This window comes from Castor canadensis, chromosome X (genome assembly GCF_047511655.1).
Source record: "Castor canadensis chromosome X, mCasCan1.hap1v2, whole genome shotgun sequence".
NCBI lineage: Eukaryota > Metazoa > Chordata > Mammalia > Rodentia > Castoridae > Castor > Castor canadensis.
This window is the reverse complement of record NC_133405.1, coordinates 90,668,822-90,689,412: the sequence shown is the minus strand read 5'-3', so window position 1 is coordinate 90,689,412 and position 20,591 is coordinate 90,668,822. Positions and strand designations below refer to the sequence as shown.

At 39.8% G+C, this 20,591-nt stretch overlaps 1 pseudogene; it reads left to right on the top strand.

Annotated features, from left to right (window-relative positions):
• LOC141419475 (talin-1 pseudogene) overlaps positions 1-18,449 on the top strand; it is a 53,578-nt pseudogene extending 35,129 nt beyond the window's left edge.
• Positions 18,450-20,591: the final 2,142 nt, after the last annotated feature.

Here is a 20,591-nt window from a genome sequence, read left to right as displayed (position 1 = left end):
CTGATAAAAGCGCTAAAAAAACTAAGAACAGAAGGAAAGTACCTCAACATTGTAAAGGCTATATATGACAGACCTATAGCCAACATCATACTTAATGGAGAAAAGCTGAAACCTTTTCCCTCAAAATCAGAAATGAGACAAGTGTGTCCACTATCCCCATTCCTATTCAACATAGTACTGGAATTCCTAGCCAGAACAATTAGGCAAGAAGAAGAAATAAAAGGAATACAAATAGGAAGAGAAACTGTCAAAATATCCCTATTTGCAGATGATATGATCCTACTTAAAGACCCAAAAAACTCTACCCCAAAAGTCCTAGACACCATAAACAGCTACAGCAAGGTTGCAGGACACAAAATCAACTTACAAAACTCATTAGCTTTTCTATACACCAATAATGAAAAAACTGAGAAAGAATATTTGAAAATAATTCCATTTCCAATAGACTAAAAAAAAAAATCAAATACTTAGGAGTAAACTAAACAAAGGATGTGAATGACCTCTACTGGGAGGACTACAAATCCTGAAAAAAGAGATCGAGGAAGGCTACAGAAGGTTGGAAGATCTCCTGTGCTCATGGATTGGTAGAATCAACAGAGTAAAAATGGCTATACTACCAAAAGCAATCTACATGTTTAATGCAATTCCCATAAAAATCCCAATGACATTCATCACAGAGATTGAAAAATCTACCCTAAAGTTTATTGTGAGACACAAGAGACCGTGAATATCAAAGGCAATACTCATCAAAAAGAGCAATTCTGGAGGTACCACAACACCTGACTTCAAACTATATTACAAAGCAATAGCAATAAAAACAGCATGGTACTGGTACAAAAACAGACATGAAGACCAGTGGAACAGAATAGAGGACACGGATATGAATCCACACATCTATGCCTACCTCAGTTTTGACAAAGGTGCCAAAACCATACGATGGAGAAAAGATAGTCTCTTCAACAAATGTTGCTGGGAAAAGTGGTTATCCATCTGCAGAAAACTGAAACTAGATCCATGTTTACCACCCTATACCAAGATCAACTCAAAATGGGTCAAGGACTTTAATATCAGAAGCAAAACCCTGACATTAATACTGGAAAGAGCAGGGAATAAAGGAAGTAATAGGTGTAGGCAAGGACTTCCACAGTAGAACCCAAGCAGCTCAGCAACTAAGAAAAAGGATGTACAAATGGGACTTCATAAAGTTTAAAAGCTTCTGCACAACAAAAAATAATGGTCTCTAAACTGAAGAGACCACCCACAGAGTGAGAGAAAATATTTGCCAGCTATATGTCAGACAAAGGACTGATAATCAGCATATGCAGGGAACTTAAAAAATGGAACACTCCCCAAATCAATGAACCAATAAAGAAATGGGCAGCTGAATTAAACAGAACTTTTTCAAAAGAAGAAATTCGAATGGGCAAAAAACACATGGAATAATGCTCACCAGCTCTAACCATAAAGGAAATGCAAGTCAAAACCACACTAAAATTCCACCTCACCCCATTAGAATAGCTATCATCAAAAACACCACCACCAACAGGTGTTGGCGAGGATGTGGGGACAAAGGAACCCTTGTACAGTGCTGGTGGGAATGCAAGCTTGTGCAACCACTCTGGAAAAATATATGGAGGCTTCTCAAAAATCTAAACATAGATCTGCCATATGATCCAGCAATTCCACTCCTGGGGATACACCCAAAAGAATGAGACACAGGTTACTGCAGAGGCACATGCACACCCATGTTTATTGCAGTGCTATTCACAATAGCCAAGTTATGGAAACAGCCAAGATGCCCCACAACTGATGAATGGATTAAGAAAATGTTGTACTTATATACAATGGAGTTTTACTTAGCCATGAAGAAGAATGAAATCTTATCATTCTCAAGTAAATGGATGGAACTGGAGAACGTCATTCTGAGCGAGGTTAGCCAGGCCCAGAAGACCAAAATCGTATGTTCTTCCTCATATGTGGACTTTAGATCTAGGGCAAATACAGCAATGTTTCTGGACTTGGGTCACATGCCAAAGGGAGAGCACATATGGGAGGAATGGGGATAGGTAGGCAACCCAAAACGTGAAAGTGTTTGATGTCCCCACTGCAAAGAAGATAATACAGAAACCTTAAAGCGACAGCCGTCAATATGGGAAGGTGATTAGGAACTAGTGAAAAGGTCAGGTGGAGATGGATCAGTTTGGGTTGTAACACACTTGTGCATGGAAGCAATGCTAGGAATCTCTCTGTATAGCTGTCCTTATCTCAACTAGCAAAAACGCTTTGTCTTTCTTATTATTGCTTATATCGTCTCTTCAAAAAATTTGGAGTTAAGGGAAGAACAGGTTCTGCCTGGAAGTGAGGGAGGGTGGGTGGATTGGGAAGAGGTGTGGGGCAGGCGTTAGAAATGGCCCAAACAATGTATGCACATATAAATAAATGAATAAAAAAAGAAATTGTGGTATATATACAAAATAGAGTTTTACTTAGCCATAAGGAATAATGACATGTGGTTTGAAGATAAATGGTTGCAATTGGAGGACCTCATATTAAGTGAAGTAAGGCAGGCTCAGAAAGGCAAAGACCACATGTTTTCTCTCATCCATGGAAGATAGAGCCGAAAGTAAACATATACACAAAACCAAACATGATCATATACAAACGCATATGTAGAACATGTGTGTAATAGTGGAACTACTCTATGGAACTCATGAAGGAGGGAAAGGAAAAGAGAATGATAGAACACCAACAATTTCGTAAAGCATAACATCTGTGAAGGTAGAGGATATAGGGATAGGTACTGAAAGCTATTGAAAAATGGGGGTTTGGTGGTAAAAGGGTAAGGGAGAGCAATGGAAGAGATTGAACTGACCAAAGTAAAATATACTCACAGTGGGGATACAGTGAGAAACCCCTTTGAACATATACTTAAATATTAATAACAAAAGACAGGACTGTAAAATGGGTACAGTGGGGGGATACATGTGAAAGGGGAGTGCATATAAAGGAGATTAAGGTGAGAGTATATGGTTAATGGACTTCATATACTTATTTAAAATAGTACAAAGGTACAAGGAAACCTCTCACAATTGCTTTAAGTGGGGCGGGAAGGGGGTTGAGGCGGAGACATGGTGGGGGTGATCTAACCAATGTACAATATAAGCACAACAAAGGAAACACTAGCATGCAGAGACAGCCTACAGAGGGGAGAATATCCAGGATCCAGGTATTCATTTGACAGCGAATTAATAACCATAATATATAAAGAGCTAAAAAAAAAAACCACCCTAATTCCTGAAATTACTAGTAATCCAATTAAAATGGGCAAATAAATGAAGTCGGTTCTGAAAAGAAGAAGTACAAATGGCTAATACATACATGAGGAAATGTTCAGTATCCCAAGCCATGAAAAGACTACAAATCAAATTGACACTGAGATTCTATCCCTCCCCAGTAAGACTAGCTATCATCATGAAAACAAAAAACAATTGCTGCTGAGGATTCTTGGGAAAAAGAACCCTTTACAGTGGGGTAGGAATGCTAATTAGGACAACCACTATGGAAATCAGTATGGAGGTTCATCAAAAAACTAAAAATAGAACTATTGTATGATCCTGCTATACCACTCTGGGGTATATATCCAAAGGAATGCATGTCAGGATACAATACAGCCTCTGACACACATGTTTATTTCATAATTATTCACAACAACCAAGCTATGGAAACAGCCTAAGTGCCCATCAACAGATGAATGGATAAAGAAAATATGTTATGTATAGGTCAAGTATTATTGAGGCATAAGGAAGGATGATATTATGTCATTTGTAGGAAAAAATTGATGGAACTGGAGGTCACGTGTTAATCAAAATAAGCCAGGTTCAGAAACACAGTTATCACATGTTACTCTCATAATGGGAATGTAGAACCTAATTGATCGATAGATAGATAGATAAATAGATATAGAAAGATACAGGTATATGACAGAAATGTATTCAATGAAATGTGAAACGCGTTGTAGGGTAATAAGGAGTAAGGAGGAGAAGGAAAGGGGAGGGTAATGGGGTGAATAATATTGAAGAATATTACATCTGTGTATTAAAATAGCATAATGAAATGCACTGTAAAAAAAGAATAGAGGGAAGAGGGATGGTCTGGAATGGGGTAAGAAAGAGTAATAGGGTTAATTTAATCAAAGTACAATACATGCATATACTCATAGGCCTTTAAACATTGACTTAGATATTAATAATGAAAGACAGGACTGTAAAATAGGTACAGTGTGGGGGTACTAGTGGGAGGGGGAACAGTCAATGAAGGAGATTAAAGTGAGGGTATAGGGTTGATGGACATCATATACTTATATTAAATAGAACAAAGAAACCTCTTGCAATTGCTTTAAGTGGGGGCAGGGAGTGGGGTAAGTAGGAGAGAGGATGGGGTGATCTAACCAATGTACAATATGAACCTAGCCAGAATTGTCACTGGGAATCAACTCCTGTATAATGAATATATCCTAATAAAAATTATAATTTAAAAAGTCTATTTGAAGTTTCTAAATGCCTTATATATTCACATGACCATATGTTTCCCTAGATTTGTGAATTTATCTGCTATCATTTTGTCAAAAATGTTTCCTATGCCTTTAGTTTGTATCTCAGCTCCTTCCTCTACCCCATGGGTTCTTAGGTTTGATCTTTTTTATCATGTCCTAGAAACTTGTATTCATGCTTGTTTATTTTCTCTTTATTATTGTCTGAATGTAGTATTCCCTTGACTTTGACTTCAGTCCATGGTATTCTTTCATTTTGTTAAAGTATGGTTGATGATTTCCACTGTGTTTTACATTTGGTTTATTGAGTTTTTCATTTCTAACATTTCTGTTTTTTAATGCTAATCACAATTTTCTTTGCTCAATTTCTCATCCAGATTGCTGAGAATTTCTTGTCCAGGTTTTGAGTTGAGTTTCTGACTTCACTCAGCTGTTTTAATCCTCTTTGATGTCACTGCTCACTTTAAAAGTAGACTTTTGAACTCCTTATCTGGAATTTCAGTCCTTTCAATACCTCTTGATTCAGCTTTTAAAAAGTTTGAGCATTTGGAGGAGTCATTTTGCCTTGGGTTTTCACATATCTTGTGTTTCTACATTGAAATTTGCACATCTGTTGGGAAGGATGTCTGGATTTATTTATGTATTTAAGTTCTGTTTATTTACTTATTTTATTTAGTTTTGGAATCTTCTTAGGGGAGATTCTTAACTTGTAACAATCTCTACTATTGCTTAAAGGAGACAAAGCAGGCAGCAGAGGCACAAACAACTCAGAAATACATCAGATATTTAAATGCAGTTGAAAAGAATTGGGAGCATCAACTACACCCCCCCTTATTAGTCATAAAGCAAAAGAACTAGAAAAATTACAGCATACGCTAGGAGTTTACTAGAGGTATTAATAATTAAGTACTAAAAAGGAACAGAGATGGTCAAGGAAAAAGAAGAGAAAAAGCATAGTGGGGAGAACCCAAGGATCGTCTTGAGGTTGAAAGTTTTCAAATTAAACTGCGGACACCACTTGGCTACTACAACCGGAGTGAGGATGCCCACAGGTAGCATTCCCACTTCACTTTAAATGGAGTAACCAGGAGGGCTCTCGCACTGCCACCAGATGCCAGCACCCAGACCATTTGGGAAGACGCAGAGCACAAGGTGAGCTAAGTGGCATGCAGTTCTCCCACAGACAACCCTGGGCCAGATCAGTATAGCCCCCTGGACAGACTGACCCCAACCCAGGGAAAAAAGAAAAAAAACTGAATAATAAGCAGTAACAACAAAAAAGACATGTAACAAAGATGGCTGTGCACCCTGAGCTTCAAAGAGAGAGGGGGAAGGGCAATCCCTCACGGGACTGTAAATAAACAAGCCAGCCAGAGAAGGCAGGAGCAGCAGCACACGCCCAGCAACCAGGTGCGGGAAGGCTTGTAAACATGGTGGTGGGAGGAAAACTCCACAGGAGAGGGGGAAAGGCCCACTTCCCATCTGAACTGTAAATAAACATGCAGGCCTGAGAAAGCTGGTGCAGTGTCACCTCCCCCAGTGTGCTTGCAAAGGGGAAAGCTTGTAGCAGTGGTGGTCGTGCCAAGGCAAACTCTAAGTAAACAAAGCCTGAGGGGCTAGGTGAGTGTTAAGCTCACTCCTGAGATCTGAATAAATAAAGCCTCCAGCAACAGCAGGCTGACAGCAGTGGGCAGGTGAGCCACAGCCTCAGATAGCCATTCACAGAACTGTCTCGAGACTCTTTTTTCTCTCCCTTTTGATGAGACAACAACTGAACTACACCTGCATGCTGAAAAACTTCCTGAAACTGTATTGCATTTGAACATGGGACACTTTATGGTGTTTTTGTTTTGTTTTGGTTTTTTTCCCCTTTGATGAGACAATGACAGAATTACTTCTGAGACACCATCTCCAGGATTGGAGGCTGAGGGACTAACACAAAAATTATTAAGACTGAAACTTTATTGTATTTGAACTTGGAGATTTTTTTTTCAATCCCCTCTCTGTCTCTAATGCCTGTTCAGCTTACTGTTGATTAGTACACTATCTCTCCCTGTTTATATCTTTGAAACTTCTGTTTGTCGGTTAATTGCACACAGTACAGGGACAATAACAACACCAAGGGCAATGACGGGAAGACAGCAAAAACAGGGAAACCAGTTTCCCCACAGCAAAAAATTAGTACAGGAACCAGAGGGAAATGAAGAAAACAGATACTCAGATCCAGACTAATAAAATGAAGATAAACTATGCTAAAGAACCCAGTGAAGCTCACAAGAATAATCTAAAAGAAGAAATGCTACAGGTAATCAATGAGAACTTTATAGAGATGATACTGGATATGGCCAACCAAAATGTACAGGAGACACTCAAGAAATTCCTAGACAACAAAAAGAGAGAATTTGAAAAAGCACAAGAAGAAATAAAAGAAAGCATAGAAGCACTGAATAAACACCAAAGTGAATCAAAGAACATGATTAATAAAGAGATCAATGAACTCAGGATGAAAATAGACAACATTAAAGAAGGGACTCAGGATATGGAAAACCTCAGAAAGAAGAATGAAACAGAATTACAAAACAAAATGGAAGGCCAATCCAGCAGAAAAGAACAAACAGAAGACAGAATCTCAGAACTCAAAGATGAAATGGCAATTAAAGGAAAAACCTAAGAACTATTAGTTAAACAACTCAAGACCTGTGAAAAGAAAACGCAAGAACTCACTGACTCCATCAAAAGACCAAACTTGAGAATCATGGGCATTGAAGAAGGAGAAGAGGTGCAAGCAAAGGGAATGCGTAATATATTCAACAAAATAACAGAAAATTTCCCAAATCTAGAGAAATCTATTCCCATACAGATGCAAGAGGCCTCCAGAACACCAAACAGACCAGACCAAAATAGATCTACCCCACGGCGTATTATCATTAAAACAACAAATACAGAGACCTGAGAAAGAATACTGAAGACTGTAAGAGAGAAAAAACAAATAACATACAAAGGCAAACCCATCAAAATCACAGCAGACTTCTCAACAGAGACATTAAAAGCAAGAAGAGCTTGGGGTGAGACCTTCTGGGCACTGAATGAAAATAACTTCAACCCTAGAATACTCTACCAGCAAAATTATCATTCAAAATAAATGGGGCAATAAAAGTCTTCCATGATAAGCAGAAACTAAAACAATATGTGACCACAAAGCCACCACTACAAAAGATTCTTCAAGGGATTCTGCACACAGAAAGTGAAACCCAACGTAACCATGAAAGGGCAGGCAGCACCAAACTACAGGAAAAGAAAAAAATAAGAAAGTAGAGAGTAACCTCAACTTAGGTACACACAGTCAAACCTTCAAACAACTAAGACAACTAAATGACAGGAATCACCACATAACTATCAGTACTAACACTTAATGTTAATGGACTTAACACCCCATCAAAAGGCACCATTTGGTGAACTGGATTAAAAAGGAAGATCCAACAAATTTTTCCTTACAGAAGACTCATCTCACCAACAGAAATAAGCATGGGTTTAGGATGAAAGGCGAGAAGATTTCCCAAGCCAATGGCCCCTGAAAACAGACAGGAGTAGCAATACTTATCTCTGACAAAGTAGATTTCAAACCTACATTGATCAAACGAGATAAAGAAGGACATTCCATACTAATAAAAGGGGAAATAGACCAAAAGGAAATAACAATCATAAACCTAAATGCACCCAATGTCAATTTCATCCCAATTTCATCAAACATACCCTGAAGGACCTAAAAGCATATATCAACTCCAGCACAGTGGTGGTGGGAGACTTTAACACCCCATTATCATCAATAGATAGGTCATCCAAACAAAAAATCAATAAAGAAATCCTAGATCTAAAATATACCATAGATGAAACGGACCTAGTTGATGTCTACAGAACATTTCATCCAACTTCTACACAATATACATTCTACTCAGCAGCCCACAGAACCTTCTCTAAAATAGATCATATCCTCAGGCACAAAGCAAGCCTCAGTAAATATAAGAAAATAGAAATTATACCATGCATTCTATCTGATCACTATGCAATAAAACTAGAACTCAACAACAAAATAAAGACAAAAAACATGCAAACAGCTAGAAACTGAATAACTCATTACTTAATGAACAATGGGTCATTGATGAAATAAAAGAGGAAATTAAAAAGTTCCTGGCAGTCAATGAAAATGAAAACACAATCTACTGGAACCTATGGGACACAAAAGGCAGTTCAGAGAGGAAAATTTGTAGCCATGAGTGCACATATTAAAAAGACTGAAAGATCACAAGTCAATGACCTAATGATACATCTCAAACTCCTAGAAAAACAAGAACAAGCAAATCCCAAAACAAATAGAAGGAGAGAAATATTAAAATAAGATCTGAAATCAATGAAATAGAAAATATAAAAACCATACAAAGAATTAATGAAACAAAAAGTTGGTTCTTTGAAAAAATAAACAAGATGGACAGATCCCTGGCAAACCTGACTAAAATGAGGAGAGAAAAAACCCAAATTAGTGGAATCAAGAATGCAAAAGGGGAGATCACAACAAACACCACGGAAGTCCAGGAAATCATCAGAGACTACTTCGAGAACCTATATTCAAATAAATTCAAAAATCTTAAAGAAATGGACAAATTTCTAGATACATATGATCATCCAAAACTGAACCAAGAGGATATTAATCACTGGAATAGATCTATAACACAAAATGAAATTGAAGCAGCAATCAAGAGTCTCCCCAAAAAGAAAAGTCCAGGACCTGATGGATTCTCTGCTGAATTCTATCAGACCTTTAAAGAAGAACTAATGGCAACCCTCCTTAAAATGTTCCATGAAATAGAAAGGGAAGGAAATCCACCTAACACATTTTATGAAGACAGCATTACACTTATCCCAAAACCAGGCAAAGACACCTCCAAAAAGGAGAACTATACGTCAATCTCCTTAATGAACATTGATACAAAAATCCTTAATAAAATGATGGCAAACCGAACTCAACAACACATCAAAAAGATCATTCACCACGACCAAGTAGGTTTCGTCCCAGGAATGCAGGGGTGGTTCAACGTATGAAAACCAATAAAAATAAAAAACCACATTAACAGAGCAAAGACAAAAACCACTTGATCATCTCAATAGATGCAGAAAAATCCTTTGACAAGATCCAACACCATTTCCTTATAAAAGCCCTAAGAAAACTAGGAATAGAAGGAAAGTACCTCAACATTATGAAAGCTATATATGATAAACCTATAGCCAGCATTATACTTAATGGAGAAAAACTGAAAACATTCACACTAAAAACAGGAACTAGACAGGATGCCCACTATCTCCACTCCTATTTAACATAGTACTGGAATTCCTAGCCAGAGCAATTAGGCAAGAAGAAGGAACAAAAGAATACAAATAGGTAAAGAAACTGGCAAAATATCCCTATTTGAAGATGATATGATCCTATACCTTAAAGACCCAAAAAACTCTACTCAGAAGCTCCTAGACACCATCAATAGCTATAGCAAGGTAGCAGGATATAAAATCAACATAGAAAAATCATTAGCATTTCTATACACTAATAGTGAACAAACTGAGAAAGCATATATGAAAACAATTCCATTTACAATAGCCTTTAAAAAAATCAAATACCTAGGTGTAAACCTAACAAAGGATGTGAACGACCTCTACAAGGAAAACTATAAACTTCTGAAGAAAGAGATTGAGGAAGACTATAGAAAGTGGAGAGATCTCCCATACTCATGGATTGGTAGAATCAGCATAGTAAAAATGTCTATACTCCCAAACGTAATCTACATGTTTAATGCAATTCCCATCAAAATTCCAATGACATTCATTAAAGAGATTGAAAAATCTACCTTTAAACTTATTTGGAAACACAAGAGGCCACGAGTAGCCAAGGCAATACTCAGTCAAAAGAACAATGCTGGAAGTATCACAATACCCGACTTCAAACTATATTACAAAGCAATAACAATAAAAACAGCATGGTACCTGAACAAAAACAGACATGAAGAGCAGTGGAACAGAATAGAGGGCCAAGATATGAAGCCACACAACTATAACCAACTTGTCTTTGACAAAGGAGCTAAAAATATAAGATGGAGAAAAGACAGCCTCTTCAACAAAAACTGCTGGGAAAACTGGTTAGCAGTCTGCAAAAAACTGAAACTAGATCCATGTATATCACCCTGTACCAATATTAACTCAAAATGGATGAAGGATCTTAATATCAGACCCCAAACTCTAAAGTTGATACAGGAAAGAGTAGGAAATAGTCTGGAATTAATAGGTTTAGGCAAGAACTCTCTCAATGGAAACCCAGCAGCACACCAACTAAGGGATATCATAGATAAATGGGACTTCAAAAAACTAAAAAGCTTCTGCTCAACAAAAGAAATGGTCTCCAAACTGAAGAGAACACCCACAGAGTGGGAGAAAATATTTGCCAGCTACACATCAGACAAAGGACTGATAACCAGAATATATAGGGAACTTAACAAATTAAATTCTCCCGAAATTAATGAACCAATGAAGAAATGGGCAAGTGAACTAAACAGAACTTTCTCAAAAGAAGAAATTCAAATGGCCAGAAAACGCATGAAAAAATGCTCACCATCTCTAGCAATAAAGGAAATGCAAATTAAAACCACGCTAAGATTCCACCTCACCCCTGTAAGAATAGCCATCATCAGCAACACCACCACCAACAGGTGTTGGCGAGGATGCGGGGAAAAAGGAACCCTCTTACACTGTTGGTGGAAATGTAAACTAGTACAACCACTCTGAAAAAAAATTTGGAGGCTACTTAAAAAGCTAGACATTGATCTACCATTTGATCCAGCAATACCACTCTTGGGGATATACCCAAAAGACTGTGACACAGGTTACTCCAGAGGCACCTGCACATCCATGTTTATTGCAGCACTATTCACAATAGCCAAGTTATGGAAACAGCCAAGATGCCCCACCACTGACGAATGGATTAAGAAAATGTGGTATCTATACACAATGGAATTTTATGCAGCCATGAAGAAGAACGAAATGTTATCATTTGCCGGTAAATGGATGGAAGTGGAGAACTTCATTCTGAGTGAGGTTAGCCTGGCCCAAAAGACCAAAAATCATATGTTCTCCCTCATATGTGAACATTAGATCAAGGGCAAACACAACAATGGGATTGGACTTTGAGCACATGATAAAAGCGAGAGCACACAAGGGAGGGGTGAGGATAGGTAAGACACCTAAAAAACTAGCTAGCATTTGTTGCCCTTAACGCAGAGAAACCAAAGCAGATACCTTAAAAGCAACTGAGGCCAATAGGAAAAGGGGACCAAGAACTAGAGAAAAGGTTAGATCAAAAAGAATTAACCTAGAAAGTAACACCCACGCACAGGAAATCAATGTGGGTCAATGCCCCGTATAGCTTTCCTTATCTCAACCAGCAAAAACCCTTGTTCCTTCCTATTATTGCTGATACTCTTTCTACAACAAAATTAGAAATAAGGGCAAAATAGTTTCTGCTGGTTATTGAGGAGGTGGGGGGGAGATGGAGAGGGCAGAGTGGGTGGTAAGGGAGGAGGTGGGGGCAGGGGGGAGACATGACCCAAGCCTTGTATGCACATATGAATAATAAAAGAAAAAAAAAACAAAAAAAATTCTTTGTACGGTTTTTTTTGCTTCTATTTCATTGATTTCAGCTCTTATTTCTATTATTTCTCTCCTTCTACTTGTTTTGGGATTTCCTTGTTCTTATTTTTCTAGGAGTTTGAGATGTATCATTAGGTCATTGATTTGAGCTCTTTCAGTCTTTTTAGTATATGCACTCATGGCTCTAAACTTTCCTCTTGGACTGCCTTTGCTGTGTCTCATAGGTTCTGGTAGGTTGTGTTTTCATTTTCATTGACTTCCAGGAACCTCTTAATTTCCTCTTTTTTTCATCAATGACCCATTGTTCGTTAAGCAATGAGTTGTTCAGTTTAGCTGTTTGCATGTTTTTTTGTCTTTATTTTTGTTGTTGAGTTCTAGTTTTAATGCATTGTGATCAGATAGAATGCATGGTATAATTTCTATTTTCTTATATTTGCTGAGGCTTGCTTTGCACCCTAGGATATGATCTATTTTGGAGAAGGTTCTGTGGGCTGCTGAGAAAAATGTATATTGTGCAGAAGTTGGATGAAATGTTCTGTAGACATCAACTAGGTCCATTTGATCTATGGTATGTTTTAGTTCTAGGATCTCTTTATTGATTTTTTGTTTGGATGACCATCTATTGATGATAGTGGGGTGTTAAAGTCTCCCTCGGCCACTATGTTGGAGTTAATATATGCTTTTAGGTCCTTCAGGGTATGTTTGATGAAATTGGGTGCGTTGACATTGGGTGCATATAGGTTGATAATTGTTATTTCCTTTTGGTCTATTTCCCCTTTTATTAGTACGGAATGTCCTTCTTTATCTCATTTGATGGATGTAGGTTTGAAGTCTCCTTTGTCTGAGATAAGTAGTGCTACTCCTGCCTGTTTTCGGGGGCCACTGGCTTGGTAAATCTTCTTCCAACCTTTCATCCTAAGCCTGTGCTTATTTCAATCAATGAGATGAGTCTCCTGTAAGCAACAAATTGTTGCATCTTCCTTTTTAATCCAGTTTGTCAGATGGTGCCTTTTGATGGGGGAGTTGAGTCCGTTAGCATTAAGTGTTAGTACTGGTAGGTATGTGGTGATTCCTGTCATTTAGTTGTCTTCGTTGTTTGAGGGTTTGATTGTGTGGGTAGCTAAATCGATGTTACTGTCTACTTTCTTGCTTTTTCTTTTCCTGCAGTTTGGTACTACCTGCCCTTTCATGGTTATGTTGGATTTTACTTTCTGTGTGCAAAATCCCTTGAAGAATCTTTTGCAGTGGTGGCTTTGTGGTCATATATTGTTTTAGTTTCTGCTTATCATGGAAGACCTCTATTGCTCCATCTGTTTTGAATGATAGTTTTGCTGGTAGAGTATTCTAGGGTTGAAGTTATTTTCATTCAGTGCCTGGAAGACTTCACCCTAAGCTCTTCTTGTGCTTAATGTTTCTGTTGAGTAGTCTGCTGTGATTTTGATGGGTTTACCTTTGTATGTTATTTGGTTTTTCTCTCCTACAGCCTTCAATATTCTTTCTCAAGTCTCTGTACTTGTTTTTTAATGATAATATGCCTTGGGGTAGTTCTATTTTGGTCAGGTCTTTTTGGTTTTCTGGAGGCCTCTTGCACCTGTATGGGCATAGATTTCTCTAGATTTGGGAAATTGTCTGTTATTATTTTGTTGAATATATTACACATTCCTTTTGCTTGCACCTCTTCTCCTCTTCAATGCCCATGATTCTCAGGTTTGGTCTTTTGATGGAGTCAGTAAGTTCTTGCATTTTCTTTTCATAGGTCTTGAGTTGTTTAACTAATAGTTCTTCATTTGTTTCTTTAATTACCATTTCATCTTTGAGTTCTGAGATTCTCTCTTCCGCTTATTCTAGTCTGCTGCACTGGCCTTTCATTTTGTTTTACATTTCTGTTTCATTCTTTTTTCTGAGGTTTTCCATATCCTGAGTTGCTTCCTCTTTAATTTCATCTATTTTCATCCTGATTTCATTTATCTCTTTATTTATCGTGTACTTTGTTTCACTTTGGTGTTTATGCAGTGCTTCTATATTTTCTTTTATTTGTTCTTGTGCTTTATAAAATCTCTATTTTTGTTGTTTTGGAATTACTTGAGTGTCCCTTGTACATTTTGGTTGACCATATCCAGTATCATCTCTATAAAATTGCAGGATTTCTTCTTTCAGGGTGTTCTTGTGGGCTTCATTGGGTTCTTTGTCATAGTTTATCTATGTTTTGTTGGAGTCTGGATGTGGGCATCTCTTTTCCTCATTTCCCTCTGCTTCCTGTACCCATTTATTATTGGGGGAAAAATGGTTTCCCTCTTTCTTCCATCTTCCCATCATTGCCCTTGGTACTGTTACTGTCCCTGTACTGTGTGTAATTCAGTATTGTCTAGCTTCTAATAGTTATGATGATGATAACTAGAATGGAATGGTGAGAGGAGAGGGAAAGCAAAGAAGGTAAAGAAAAAGGGAGAAAAACAAAACAAAACAAAATATAAAAACAGAGCCGAGGAAATAAAGAGGGAGAGATAGTGTACTAATCAACAGTGAGTTAAACAGGCATTAGAAAGACAGAGAGAGGATTAAAAAAAAATAAAATAAACATTAAAAATAAATAAGTAAATAAACTTTCCCATGTTCAAATACAATAAAGTCTCAGTCTTACTAGGTTTTGTGTTAGTCCTTCAGCTTCCAGTCCTGGTGTTGGTACCTGAGTAGTAGTTCTGACATTGTCTCATCAAAGGGAAAAAAAAAATCCCAAGTTCAAATGCAATACAGTTTCAGTCTCATCAAATGAAAAAAAAATGGAATCTGGATACAGCTTTGTGAATGTCTATCTGAGGCTGCAGCTCACCTGCCACCTACTGTCAGCCAGATGCTGCTGCAGGCTTTATTTATTGCAGATCTCAGGAATGAGGTTTACACTCACCTAGCCCTGCAGGGTTTGTTTATTTAGAGTTCTCCTGGACACATGCTCCTTTTGTCTTCTCCAGCGTACAGCCCTACCAGCCTGTTGCAATTGCAGTCCTTTTTTATTTAGAGTTCGCATGGGGAGGTGCCCACCCCCACACTCTGGTGGATCATGCCACACTTTAGCCACTGTTGGACGCCTTCTCTTCTCCAAGCATACCGGGGGAAGTGGCGCCACACCTGCCTTCTCTGGCTGGCTTGATTATTTACAGTTCACGTGGAGGAGTGCACCTCCCCCCCTCCGGTGGAGCTTTCCACAGGACAGCCACTGTTACAAGCTTTCCCTGCTCCAAGGTTGCTGGGCGGGGGCCGCCACTCCTGCCTTCTCTGCCTGGGTTGTTTATCTGTAGTTCACGTGAGGGAGTGCCTCTCCCTTCTCTCTGGAGCTCAGGGTGCCCCACCCTCTTTGTTATGTGTCTTGTTTTTCAACTGCTTGTTTATTATTCAGTTTTTTTTCTTTTTTCCCTGGGCAGGGGTCAGTCTGTCCAGGGGGCTATGCTGCTTTGTCCCAGGGAGTACCGTGTGCCACTTATTTGCTCACCTTGCGGTCTCCCAAGCAGTGTAGGAACTGGCATCTGGCAGGAGAAACCCTCCTGGTTTCTCCGTTTAATGTGGCAGGGGGATGCTATGCACAGGCTGGGGGTGTGGAGGTATCAGAGTTTTGCTTCTTCTTGGTGGTTTTTCTTGCCAGGTGTATCTCCAGCATCTCTCCAAGAGTTTACTTTAGGAAGCACGCTTTCTGCTTCCTCCCTCTAGTCGCCATCTTGGAATCCTCCGAGTATGCTTTATTAATGGAGATGAAATTTTCTTAAACCTAATCAAAAGCAAAGATTGGTAGAATAGGTTTTTTAACTGATCCAATTATATGCTATATAGAGGAAGCACACTTTACTGTCAAAGACATCAATAACATGAAGAAACAAACAAACAAACAAACAAAGCTGGAAAACCCATGCTATATAAACAATAATGGAAAGAGATCCGTAGTGGCTCTACTAATATTCTTTAAGACAAAAATAGACTTTAAAAACATGTTGTAAGAGTAAAAATTATGTTAGAGACAGAGGACAGTTTATTATGATAAAACAACCCATCACAGACATAATAAAGGATAGATGCAGATAACAATACTGTGCCATGATGAATAAAAAACTGAAGTAATTCTCACCCAGACCATCAACCAGTGAGATGAAGGACCAATGAGTGAGCCAGAAGGTTCCTTTTTGTATTACCAGACAACCATGACACGGAGAGCCAAGGCCATTGTGGTCACTGCTCAGGAGATGGTAGCCAAGTCAAACACCGGCCCCAAGGATCTGGGCCCTCTCGCCAACCAGTTGACCAGTGACTATGGCTGATTGGCTTCAGAAAACAAGCCTGCAGCTGTGGCTGCTGAAAATGAAGATTTAGGTGCCCACATCAAGCACTGAGTATAGGAGCTGGGCCATGGCTGTGCTGCTCTGGTCACCAAGGCAGGTGCTCTGCAGTGCAGCCCCAGTGATGCCTAGACCAAGAAGGAGGTCATAGAGTGTGCCCAGAGAGTCTCAGAGAAGGTCTCCCATGTCCAGGCTGCACTCCAAGCTGGAAATGGTGATACCCAGGCCTGCATCACAGCAGCCTGTGCTGTGTCTGGTATCATCGCTGACTTGACACCACCATCATGTTTGCTACTGCTGGCACCCTCAACATTGAGGGCGCTGAAACTTTTGCAGACTGGGAGGGCATTCTGAAGACTGCAAAAGTGCCGGTGGAGGACACGAAGGTCCTGGTGCTGAATGCAGCTGGGAGCCAGGAGAAGTTGACATAGGCTGTCCAATCTTCTGTGACCACCAGTACCCACTTGTCAACGTGGTCAAGCTTGGTGCAGCCAGACTGGGAGTTGAGGACCCTGAGACCTAGGTGGTGATGCCCTGGGTGACCTCTTCATTGCGATGAACGTTGCAGCTGGCAAAGTTGGGAATGACCCTCCAGTGTGGCAGCTCAAGAACTCTGCAATGTGACCAATGTGACATCATTGCTCAAGACAACAAAGGCTGTGGAAGATGAGGCCACCAAAGGCACACGGGCCCTGGAGGCAACTACGGAACACATGTGGCAAGAAATGGGTGGTTTTCTGTTCCCCAGAGTCACCTGCCAAGACCTCTACCCCAGAAGATTTCATCCAAATGACCAAAAGTGCCACCATGGCAACATCCAAAGCTGTTGCTGCTGGCAATTCCTGTCACCAGGAAGATGGTATTGCCACAGCCAATCTGAGCCACAGTGCTATCACAGATATGATGCAGGCTTGCAAGAAAGCAGCTTACCACCCAGAAGTGGCCTGTGATGTACAGCCTTGAACCCTGCACTATGGCCGAGAATGTGCCAGTGGCTACCAGGAACTGCTGGACCATGCGCTACTGACTCTGCAGAAGCCACACCCAGAACTGAAGCAACAATTAACAGGAAACTCAAAGCTGGTGACTGGCTCAGTCACTGAGCTCATCCAGGCTGCTGAAGCTATGAAGGGAACAGACTGGGTAGATCCGGAGGACCCCACAGTCATTGCAGAGAAATGAGCTCCTGGGAGCTGTGGCTGACATTGAGGCTGCAGCCAAAAACCCAGAGCAGCTGAAGCCCTGAGCTAAACCCAAGGAGGCAGATGAGTTCTTGAACTTTGAGGAACAGATTCTGGAAGCTGCAAAGTCCATTGCACTGGTAAAGGCTGCCTCAGCTGCCCAGAGGGAATGAACTGGTGGCACAAGAGAAGGTGGAAACTGTTGGCACAAGAGAAGGTGGGTACCATTCCAGCCAATGCATTGGATGATGGACAGTGGTCCCAGGGCCTTATTTCTGGTGGCTGCAGCTACCAACAATCTGTGTGAGGCAGCCAATGCAGCTGTCCAAGGCCACACCAGCCAGAAGAAGCTCATCTCCTCAGCCAAGCAAGGAGCTAACTCCACAGCCCAACTCCCTGTGGCCTGTAAGGTCAAGGCTGACCAGGACTCTGAGGCAATGAAAGGGCTTCAGGCTGCTGGAAATGCAGTAAAAAGAGCCTCGCGGAACCTGGTGAGGGCAGCCCAGAAGGCTACAGCCTTTGAAGACCAGGAGAATGAGACAGTGGTAGTGAAGGACAAGATGGTCAGGGGCACTTCCCAGATAATTGCATCTCTTACAGGAAGAGATGTCTAGGAAGGAACGGGAATTGGAGGAGGTGCTTAAGAAACTAGCCCAGATCCTGCAGCAGCAGTACAAGTTCCTGCCTTCAGAGCTTTGAGATGAGCACTAGGGAAGCTGCTTCTATTTAATGCAGACCCAGCCCAGAGACTGTGCCTGCCACTACCAAAGCCTTCTGGGCTGTCAGGGCCAATCTACCCAACCCCAGCACTCCCCAAAGTGCCTGCCAAACCTGGAGCCTGGCCTTACCCAGTCCCACTGCACAGCCCCTGTGCCCTCCACAACTCAATTGTCTTCATGCCCTGTGGACCCTAAATGCCTGCCCTTTCAGAGTATTAATGCTCCAAGAGTATTATTGATGCCACTGTACCTGTCTGAACCTGTCAGGGCCTCGGCCAGTGCCACACTGCCAGCAGCTTCCAGCCAGTCCCCACAGCCTCATAGCTCAACTCGTCCTTTTTTGATACTATCTGTCCCTCATCCCAGCTACCAAAGGGGCTGCAGGGTTGTTAGCTCCAAACAGGTCATGCTCTAATTAATTCGATTCTACCAAAAACAAACAAACAAACAAACAAAAAAAACCCTAGAATAATTCAAGGGAGAAAGAGGCAACTCAACGAAAATAATTGGGGAATTCAACACTTCACTTTCAGTAATATTAGAACAACTAGGTAAAAGACAGAAAGGAAAGAGAGCACATTAACACCAGTATATTTTTTAAAATGAAACTGGAACTAACAGATATCTGTAGAATATTCTACCCGACAACAGCAAAATACACCTTCACCTCAATTGCACATGCTTCAAGATAGATCATGATATGCCATTCCATATGTCTCAAAAAATATTGAAAAGACTGAAATAATTCAATGTAGGGATGCAAATAGGAAAGGAAGAAGTTAAATTATCCCTCTTTGCAGATTATATGACCCTTTACTTAAAAGTAAAAACTCCACCAGAAAACTCTTCAATTTGATAAACACTTTCAGCCAAGAAGCATGATACAAAATAAACGTAGCATTTCTACATACTAATAACAAACATACGGAAACATAATGAGGAAAAATCCCATTCACAGTGCAATAGAATAGAAGATCCAGATATAAGCCCACATAGCTACAGCCATATGATATTTGACAAAGATGACCAAAATGTATGGTAGAAAAAAGACAATGTCTTCAAAAAATGGTGATAGGAAAACTGGACACTCACAAGTAGAAGACTGAAACTAGAGCCCTGTCTCTCACCTTCCATAAAAATTAATCAAATGAGTCAACGATCTAAACATAAGACCTAAAACTTTGAAGCTGCTACCATAGGAAAGCATATCTGCAAAGGAATTCCCTTGTAGATATAGGTATGGCAATGACTTTATCAATAGGACTCCATTCTCTCCACTCTTATTCACCATAGTCTTGGAAGAAGAAATGGAAGAAAATAAAAGTTGGAAAGGAAGTAGTCAAACTATCCCTACTTGCAGAGGACATGATTTTATAAGTAAAAGACCCGAAAAACTCCACCAAAATGCTCCTAGACGTCATAAACAGCTTCAGCAAAGGAGCAGGGTACAAAACTAACTTGCAAAAATCAGTAGCATTGCTATACAACAACAATGAGCAGATTGAGAAAGAATATAGAAATAAACTTAACAAAAGAAATGAAAAACCTCTACAGGAAAAACTATAAACCATTGAAGAAAGAAATCGAAGAAGACTACAGAAGATGGAAAGATCTCCCATGCTTATGGATCGGGAGAACCCACATAGTGAAAATGGCTATACTACCAAAAGCAATCTACATGTTCAACACAACTCCCATCAAAAGTCCAATGACGTTCATCGCAGAGACTGAAAAATCTACCCTACATTTCATTAGGAAGCACAAAAGACCATCAATAGCCAAGGCAATGCTGAGCAAAAAGAGCAACACTGAAAGTATCACAATACCTGACTTCAAACTATACTACAAAGCCATAACAATAAGAACAGCATGGTACTGGCACAAAAGCAGGTAGGAAGACCAATGGAACAGAATAGAAGACCCGGATATGAATTCACGCAGCTACGCCCACCTGATTTTTGCCAAATTCTCCAAAAACATAAGCTGGAGAAATGACAGCCTCTTCAACCAACATTGCTGGGAAAACAGAGCATCTGCATGAAGAAAACTGAAGTTAGATCATTACCTATATTTTAAAAGAAGAAAATTTTCAATTATCTTAATTTTCATGTTAAGACACTGGAAAAAGAAGTAT